Source organism: Macrobrachium nipponense, chromosome 12, assembly GCF_015104395.2.
Source record: "Macrobrachium nipponense isolate FS-2020 chromosome 12, ASM1510439v2, whole genome shotgun sequence".
NCBI classification, from domain to species: Eukaryota; Metazoa; Arthropoda; class Malacostraca; order Decapoda; family Palaemonidae; genus Macrobrachium; species Macrobrachium nipponense.
In genome coordinates, this window is record NC_087205.1 from 16,511,934 (window position 1) to 16,521,933 (window position 10,000).

The following is a 10,000-nucleotide window of genomic DNA, read 5'->3' on the forward strand; positions in this document are numbered from 1 at the left end:
GGATAGCAGCTAGGGGCCGAGGGGACGCTGCAAAGAACCTTATGTAATGGCTACAAGGTGCACTGACGGCACTACCCACCTCCCTCCCCCCCGGGGATTATTATAATGATTATTATTAACTATTTCTAAAACTTGAGGCAAATGGCATACAAGGTCATTACCGTAAAGTCCTGGATAAGTTTCCAAGGAACACAGGAAAAGAATATTGTTTGTTTGCATGGTGTTTTTACGTTGCATGGAACCAGTGGTTATTCAGCAACGGGACCCACGGCTTTACGTGACTTCCGAACCACGTCGAGAGGGAACTTCTATCACCAGAAATACACATCTCTATACCCTCAATGGAATGCCCGAGAATCGAACTCGCGGCTACCGAGACGGCAGGCCAAGACCGTACCGATCACGCCTCTGAGGCACTCAGAAAAAATATTGACAAATAAAAAAAGTGGAGAAACAGAAAACATAGCAAGAAGTTAAATGAGAAAATTGCAGTTTCTCCCAAATTTTTCTTTTTTTCTCTTGCAATGAATGAACAGTGAGACTTGTCTTTTTAGGATACAGCAAAGAACAGTCACGAGCATATAGCTGTAAAAGGTCCTTTTATAAATATTATATCAGAAATTTTCACGCTTTTTCTGTTCCTGCTTTTATTATAGTTTTCAATTCTTCATTTTGGTTCAATTGAACCATTTCTTTGCTTTGATTCCATTTTCCTTTATTGTTAATTACATTTTCCATATAAACTTTACATATTCCCTCCATATCAGTGCATTTTGTATTTCATTTCGTTACCTAACCATCAAAATTGTATATTCTCTTCCATTTCACTGCATCTCTCCTATATTATATTTCGTCTCACCACTTCATGTAGACTTCTCCCCATACATTTTCTCTTCTACTTCTACCCGTTTCTCGCTTCCCTATCCTTTTCATCACATTTTCCCTACCGCTCCATTATCATTTCCTTCCCGTGTCGCCATATTCTCCCTCCCATTTCATTGCACCGACTACCCCGGCTGAACCGCTCCTAGAATTCCCTCCGTCGCGATAATCAGTTCCTCTAAGAGTTCCCTCCAGCATAATCGCTTTCATCTTAGGAGGGGAAGAGAGCGTGAAGGAGTGAGGAGTGAGGAGTAGGTAGTGAGGAGTGAGGAGGGTCAGGGAAGGCAGGAAGGAATGAAGGCCACGCAGGAAGAACAATGAGGTTAAGAGGAGATGGGAGAGAGATGAGATATGGGGGAAGAGGTGAAAAAAGGAGACCGTTAAAGAAGGTAAACAGACATGCCTCGACTGGGAAAAGAGGAGGGGAAGGAGGAGGAGGAGGAGGATGTTGAAAAGGGGACAAAGACTGAAATAAAAAGAAGATAACGAGGATCATATAGAGGGAAAAAAATTCTGTATGTTTATGGTCCTTCAACATATCTTACGCGCCCGTGGATGCGTGGCCGGAGGCATTAGTCCAAACCATCCTTAGAAAACAGTATTGTGATAATAATATGGTGCTTTTTGTGAACTTGTGAACACACACACACACACACATATATATATAATGTAGACAGCCACATGAAAGGTGAAAATTAAAGACCAGGTACCTGGTCTTTCATTCTCAATGAAGGGATCTAGCTTATAGGTGAATATATATGTATATATTTCAGCAATAAGTTACCAAGCTGAACGTGTCAACTATATATGTAGACAGCCCCATGAAAGGCGAAAATTAAAGACCAGGAAACTTATTACTGATTTATATACATATATATTCACCTATAAGCTAGAGCCCTTCATGGGGAATGACTCTAGAAGGGTTAAAATCCTGGTATCACTCATCTCGCTTTCCCACACAGTGACTGCGACTCACTACAGTCGACTAAATACACAGAAACTAATTCGCCGTTCAGATGAACGGAATCACAACGGGTTAAACAAAACGTGTCTAGATAACGTAAGCTAATCCAAAGGAAGTAAATAATGCACACAAACCTAACTATATATATATTATATATATATATATATATATATATATATATATATATACATATATATATAGTATATATATTATATATATGTATATATATATAGTATATATGATGCATATCATAATATATAGTACTATTAATATATATATCTATATATAATATGATATATATATATATAGTATATATCATATATATATATATAGTATTATATATGATATAATAACATTATATAGTATATATATATATATATATATATATATATATATATAATATTTTATGTATATATATATAATGTAAATGTATACATATGTATATATTTGCATACATATATACGTACATGTCTACTTTCCTTGTATTAGATTAAGCTCATTAACTCAGTCTCCTAAAAGAAAAAAGAAATTGAAAAGCAACCAACTAAAAACTCCATAATGGCCACATAAAACTAAATTTTAGATATAAGAAAAATCTAATTATTCTTTTTTATTTTTTTTTGGAGAGGCGGCGGCTTCATAACCCTCCTTTTTTATATCATATATTCAGAAGGACCAGCTCGAACATTTCCGGAAAAATAAAAGAAAATGAAAGAAAAATACTATGGCATATCTTTTATGGAAGCTGGTGGAGCTTAATTGAGCTTGGCCCAGCCCTGGAAGTTTTTCCATAAATCATTTTTGCAGCAAAATTTCAAAAGCCACTTTTTCCCTCAAAAAAAAAAAAAGAAAAAAGTAGATTTAACAATAAGCCCCGTATAGACCCATTTCACAGTTAGGTAAATCAAATTAAGCCTAGAATGGATTTGAAAAGATGGTAGAGGAGTTATTAGACAAAAAGAAAAGTCGCTACATTTTAGAAGACATTAAATAACTGACCAGCACAGATTTCACTAAAGAGATGACTGATGAGAAATAAAGATGGGGAATAGCAGCCAATGACAGAAAAATGACGGACATCAACGACTTAATGTTTGAAAGGCACTTCCAATACGTGAATAAAATTGAAGATAACTCATAAACTGTCGAGATAAAAGGATAATAGACATTACAGTGGTTCTGGCAAAGGGAACACTGGCAGACCTACAAATTAGTAATTCATAATAGCAGAAGCGACGAATTTGACTAAGATATCATTAAACGACAGCTATGAAGTGAAAAAAAAGCGTAAAATACTAAATAATAAGCTCCATTGCTGCATATAGAATCTAGGCCAAAGGCCAAGCACTGGGACCTATGACGTCATTCAGCGCTGAAATGGAAATTGACAGTAAAGGTTTTCAAGGTGTAACAGGAGGAAAACCTCGCAGTTCCGCAATGAATCAAGTGTTGAGAGGGTGGAAAGTAAGATGAAGAAAGAGAATATGAAAGGAGGCACAGTAAAAGGAATGAAAGTGGAAGCAGCTAGGCGCCGAAGACACGCTGCAAAGAACCTTAAGTAATGCCTACAGTGCACTGCATGAGGTCCACTGACGGCACTACCCCCCCCCTACCCCCCCCCCCTCCCCCCCCCCCTACCGAGTATAATAGGCTACAGGAAAAAAATACGAAAAGACAAAGACGGAATGAAGTTATGACAAACAGATATATAGTAAAGCTCAGAAAAGAGGAGACAGACAGACGTATACAAGCAGGTAAAAAACATAACAAGCAATATAGACAGATGAAACAGTCATAGAAACAGAGAAGAGGATTTTGGAAATTTAATTTGCTCAAAAAGTGCGAGAGAGGAATGAGAGTATTAATTGATATGATCCATCTATAACAGCTAAATAGTTCGAAGCGTCTATTTTGCTTAATGAACTTATTATTTTAGGGCTCCGGATTAAGCATTCCTACCTTCCCCCACCTACCCACAGCCACACACCAACTACCACCTTTGGTACCGCCACACAACCCCCGTCACCCCACGTTGCTAATGGGGCCCGGCTGTATTTCATGACTCATAAAAATAATCTCTTAATGGACTATCAGTTTTCCGACTGGGCTATGAAAGCGTGATGGAAGTTTTGCAATAATAATACTGATCATTATTGTAATTTGTCTGAGCAGTGTGTCCCGTGTACTTTGTAAAAAATATAATAATATTTTTCGCGCGCGCGTGTACAAGTGACCAGTAACGTATACAAACAAGAAAGTAGAAAACTTCATTCACCTCCATTCTTAATTACGTAGGACGAAATTTTCACTGTCGTGTTATAACCATCCGTACCACTCTTATCATTACAAGGCAATCAGACCTTTATGACAACGTTAAGTACGACTGCTAGAAAAAGAAAATCATGCGATTCTCGTGATCACATTCGCTCCTTGATCTGTAAATTGAAACCGGATGTGTCAAAAGTCATGATGTATTTTGAGGGGATATTTTACGTTACATATAAAAAAAAAAACTGGTTATCCCAAATGACTAGTTTCACAAGTAATAAATTACAATTAAGAAGAGCAAGGTTCACAGATAGTGTGTGAGTGGAATCATTGTTTCGCTGTAAAATAATGAAGGTGACAGAGGCTGCTGTAAAAATGACAGGTGCATAACGTAACTTAGTGGGACCACGAAGGTTTATTGTAGGAATTTGATCAAGTAAGAGGCACCAGAAAGATTCAAGGATAAGAATAGTATGGATTCAGAGATGTGAGAGAGTGTATACGTTACGTGTCTGTCATAAAACAAAAATGAGAAGTCTAATAGCAAATGGGAAAGCTGTTTTGGGGATGCTGATGTACAGACCTGAAAATCGGCATCTGAGAACGATGAAAGTTTTGATGATGAAAGTGAAGTATGTGCTAGAGCACTGGAGTGAAAATTGGTTTGCCATTAGAGTGAGTAATATCTCGTCTGTTGTTTAATATCTTCATGAATGGAACTAATGAAAAGACATTAAATGTAGGAAAAGTTGTGGCATAAGAAAATGAGTCGTGAATGGAGCGTGGATGGTTCATGTTGCACAGAACTGGCTGGTGATAGTAAAGAGAAACTGAAGAGACCAGTAAAAGTTTGAAAATGACTGCATGAAGAGACAGCTTAAGACTAAGGGTAAACAGAATCCAGAAGGGTGGAGGACAGTACGTTAATACAAAAGAAAAAAGAATGGAAGGGCTGTTTCATATAGGAATTTCGCAGTAGATACAATTGATAATTAACGGTAAAATGAGGAAAGATTAAAGTCACGAAAGGTGTTTACATAATAATGGGAAGGGACTTTGCATGCCCATGAAAGCCAAGATGGAATGTATCAAAGGGTTGTCGAACCATATCTCCTTTATGGAAGCGACAAAAATAGAACAAATGTTGAGATGAATCGTCTTTTTATCATATGTTGGATAAGAAGGACTGAAAGGGTGAGAAATGTGGAGGTGTGTAGATAAAATGGAGGAACGACAGGTCGTTATAATGCTGAAGTGTCAGGAGGGAGGAGAGGAAGACCTAGAAAGGGCTAACAGGCGTGACAGAGGCATGGGTAAGGAAGGGCCTCTACGACAAAAGTTTCATAGTGCAGTATGTGTAAGAGGAAGTTTAGGAAGCAGGAAATGTTGTGGTTCATTCCAATTTCAGTATAAAATTACGAATGTGGTAGCGTAGCGACCTTATTACCCATCTTTGAGTACAGCCAAAGTAGTGACTTAGTGGTGCTTTGCATGCCTGACATTTGCTAGGTCCGTGGATGTTTCCCAGCTTACTTCCCGCCAATCTGTAAGTAGGTACGACCATCTGCTGGGGTCAAGAAAAAGGGCGTATGGCTCGCACCCTAATCCCTAGACTCTCTATAAAACCAGAATGCTGCACCTTTATGGCGCCACCCGTTCCAGAGGGGCGAAGAGGGTATATATATAGAGTTTTTTTTTTCACACAGAATGGAAAATAGAGAATTTAGGTCCAAGGACAAGCACTGGGACCTATGAGATCGTTCAGCGATGAAAAGGTAATTAACAGTAAGAAGTAAGATGGAAGAAAGAGAATATGAACGGACGTACAGAAAAAAAAAAATGAAAGACGTCGCAGCTAGGGCCCGAAGGTAGGCTGAAAAGAACCTTTAAGTAATGCCTACAGTAGACCAAGTGAGATGCACTGAAGGCATTAACCCATCTACAGGGCTTTTTTTTTTTTACACAGATTGCAACCCATTATAGTACAACCACCGAGAGGAGAAAACGGCACAAGGAAAGTATCAACTTTAATCCAGCAGCCAGGTGGATATTTCATTGCTTTAACCAACAGAGAAGCAGTGGCCTTTAATGAAACGCACCCATAAGGTGAGCAGCTTAACCAGTGGACCCAAGTTTATATATACAAATACATAAATGTATATGTATATATAAATATATATACGTATATATTTATATATTACAAATATTTTATATATATATATATATATATATATATATATATATATATCTTATTTACATACTACATATATATATATATAAAATATATGGGTATGTCACTCTCATTAGGTGTATAAACTTCTGAGTATATACTATATGCCTGTCCATTCTTTGTTTTCAGATGTAAACTAAAGGATCTAGACACGATCATTCTAAGGAAATATCATGAGATGTGATCAGTCCTTATAACATGCATGCAAGGAAAACAAGCAGAACTCAAAAAAGTCAGCCACTGGAAACAAAGCGATGCCATTGTCATGAACAGCAATAAAATCACAGCGAATATAACCTGAGCCTTGCATTTGGCAGGCAATTCCCAACTGAACGAAACGACTGAATCGTGCGGCTGGCAGGGCATTCAGTCAGTTCTATGTCACTCACAATCCGTTAAAAAGAAAATCATTCGCTCATAAACAAACAAAACAATTCTTGAGTCATGTTACCCGCTCCTCCAAGCAACAAGACATTTATGTTAATATGAATAAGGACATAGTAACAATAACGCTCTACAATCAGTTTTAGAATGAAAATTCGCGAATCTTAACACAGACCAATAACATTCTTCATGAACAAGCACACTTTGGAATGTACACAAATGCGTTTGTGCTTTCTGTATCATGAGGGAGAGATTCCATTTTCTTTAACAAACAGCCAGCACTCGGAATGTCTTGAAAAATAATTTCTCGTAAACAATGCTAAATAAACGTCGTTTATTATATATATATATATATATATATATATATAATAGTTTTATGGCTCATTCCCTAGTTCTTTCAACGGATCTGACCTCTATAGACAACAACCCAAGTGCAAATTATGGAGTATGGAAGCACCAAAACATAAAGCAAGGTGTATAAACATTTGTTTGTATGGTGTTTTTACGTTGCATGGAACCAGCGATTATTCAGCAACGGGACCAACGGCTTTACGTGACTTCCGAACCACGTCAAGAGTGAACTTCTATCACCAGAAATATAAATATAAACATTTATCGGCCACTGTTGTGTGATTAGTAACAGTCTCTCTGTCAAGATAAAGAACCCAGATTCAATTCCAGGGCTATTACGGGAATGTATTAGCAAATTCACCCACAAGAGACTCGCCGACTTCTAAAAGAATATCACCTGGAGCAACCCAATTTATACATATGGACTTCATTTTCCTTTTTCCCCTAATAAAATGGTAGCTCCTTGGGAGCAAGTATCTTAAAATGTGGATGGTAGCCCCTTGACCTTCTACACCGAGTTGTAACCCATCTAACTCGACTAGATACCCGTTACATAATTCGCTGCTCAGGTAAAGAGAGTTACAATGAATTTTACGAAATGTTTCTAAATTCGGCCTCGAGTGGAAATCGAACTCTGCTCCTCTTGCTGGCAAGAAATGTGACCACGCTCTCTCTCTCTCTCTCTCTCTCTCTCTCTCTCTCTCTCTCTCTCTCTCTCTCTCTCTCTCACACACACATACACACACATCAGTCCCCTATCAAAACTATTATACTGTGCATTCACTTCATGTGAAATCAGAGAAATAAACAGAATTCACTACGACTTATTCCGATAAATTTCCTGCAAGAAAAAGGGTCCACGATATTTATGACTGGCATAAAGGAAGTGACTGAAACGACGCCTCCCTCGCAAGCAACACAACTTCCCCCGCCCACCCCCACCCACCGAAGAGATTAACTCATTTTACCCACGTATAGAACTGATTACATCTAAAACGCCTCCGAGAATATGTGAACGGGATTCGTCTCTAAGGTTTACCTAAAAGTTTCTATATTCATTTATGCTTTACTCCCTCTCGTTCCTTGCATCCCAAATATAATAGTAATAATCATATTTAAAGAACGTTCGTCATAGTAATCGTAATAATAAGAGAAATTTGGTCAAAACAAACATCGTAATTAATGAAAGAATGGTCAGACTTGACCAAAGATGAAAATATTACTTGGAACCATAAAAATAGACCTATGTATTCATTACTCAGTGATTCTAGTTCTTCATTATCAAGTAATTTTATTAATTCATTGCCATGCTATTCAGTAAATACACTTGAAACGAAAAGAGCTCTAGTTCTATTCAATACGTCGAATAAGTGCATAGACTTACATCTTATATTTTGGACATTTTTCCTTATGTAAGCACTACGTGCATAATTACAAGCAAATATACTTCACCACAACAACGTGAAACTGACATAAGTCTACCTTGTCTCAGACCTCATCAATTCATCAATTAAAGGAGCTGGTATTGAAAATTAACGAAGAATCCTGATTATTATGATTCCGGCAACCTGTTCAATTAAACAGCCAAATACTTCGTAGTGTAATGTCTTATTAGCAAGGAGCGAGCATATATATATATATATATATATATATATATATATATATATATATATATATATATATATATTCTGATTTCGCACACATATAAATCTATGATTCTTTACTGTTACTTCGTGGTACATCAAATTCTGTAATTCATAGGTGACGTAATTATAATTTTTTATTCATGAAGGTCTAAATAATCTCATTGTCCTTTACTAATATTGTCTGTGATGCAACTGATAATAATAATAATATAAAAAAAAATTTAACCCTGCTTCATGGCCACTACCCTAACATTTCTAGAAGCTCGGTAACGTTAACTGTCATTAGTCTAGGGACAAGTTTGGTCAAACATGAGAAAGGAAACACAAACCGGTGTCTCCTTTAAAATAAATGAGATCGTAAAGTGGCAATAATTGCACTAAAACATTAAAGGCATTTCTCCCAAAATAATGCCAATAGTTGAGGTCTTAGGCTAACCCAGCAACAACTTTGAAATATGACAACCAAATACGCACTTGGGCATGTGTACCAAATTTCAATTGAAATAACAAGACCCACGGAAAGAGAGTGTAGTTAAGTTTTACCTTCTGGTTCCCGAACACTACAAATATGATCTACCAGATCGAACATCCGTTGGCTTCTGAATAACATCGGAGTTCCTCGATAGGCCTACGTGACAGCTATAATTTCTAACAACGTACATCTCCCTCGTCCTAATTTATGGCACTGAATAAGCTTACTTTGGCCTTTCACTAGACAAAGCATCATGACAAATGATTTCATCATCTGTCATAACAAAGTAAATATTTTCAATGGTTTACTACAAACGTCAGACGGGCGAATAAGCCAGGCTCAACTATACTAGCTGAGGTGCCAAGAGATTAACGTTGGTACTACCTACCTGCAACGCCGGGTGAAATAAATAAAATCCCATTTATTATTGTTACACAACCCGCACGACCACGTGATCTTATATCTCCCTCGGACTATTAAGGAAATGAGGTACAATTACAATTACCCATTTACACATTCTTCCTGTCAACTCATAACACGACAGGTAGAACCGACGAAAGAGGCCTCTGACACCTGTATCATATCCACTCGCGCTTTACTTACAGCTATTTCGCTTATATGTTGCCAAGAACGGATATAAACATACCACGTATAACTCTTCTTGCATGTTTACAAGCTTAAAATAAAATGTAGTTGACAGATAGTTTTCACCTGGATAAAATACCTGCTGGCGTTCCGACCGTTATACAGTTTCAAAGAGATTTTTAAACCTCACATACCGATCGGCTACTACTTTAGCATTT

At 37.3% G+C, this 10,000-nt stretch overlaps 1 protein-coding gene across 1 annotated transcript in view; it reads right to left on the minus strand.

The window, feature by feature from the left end:
- Window positions 1-10,000, minus strand: part of LOC135224955 (uncharacterized) — a 273,007-nt gene that overhangs the window by 262,789 nt on the left and 218 nt on the right. The gene's annotated exons all lie outside the window — the stretch shown is intronic.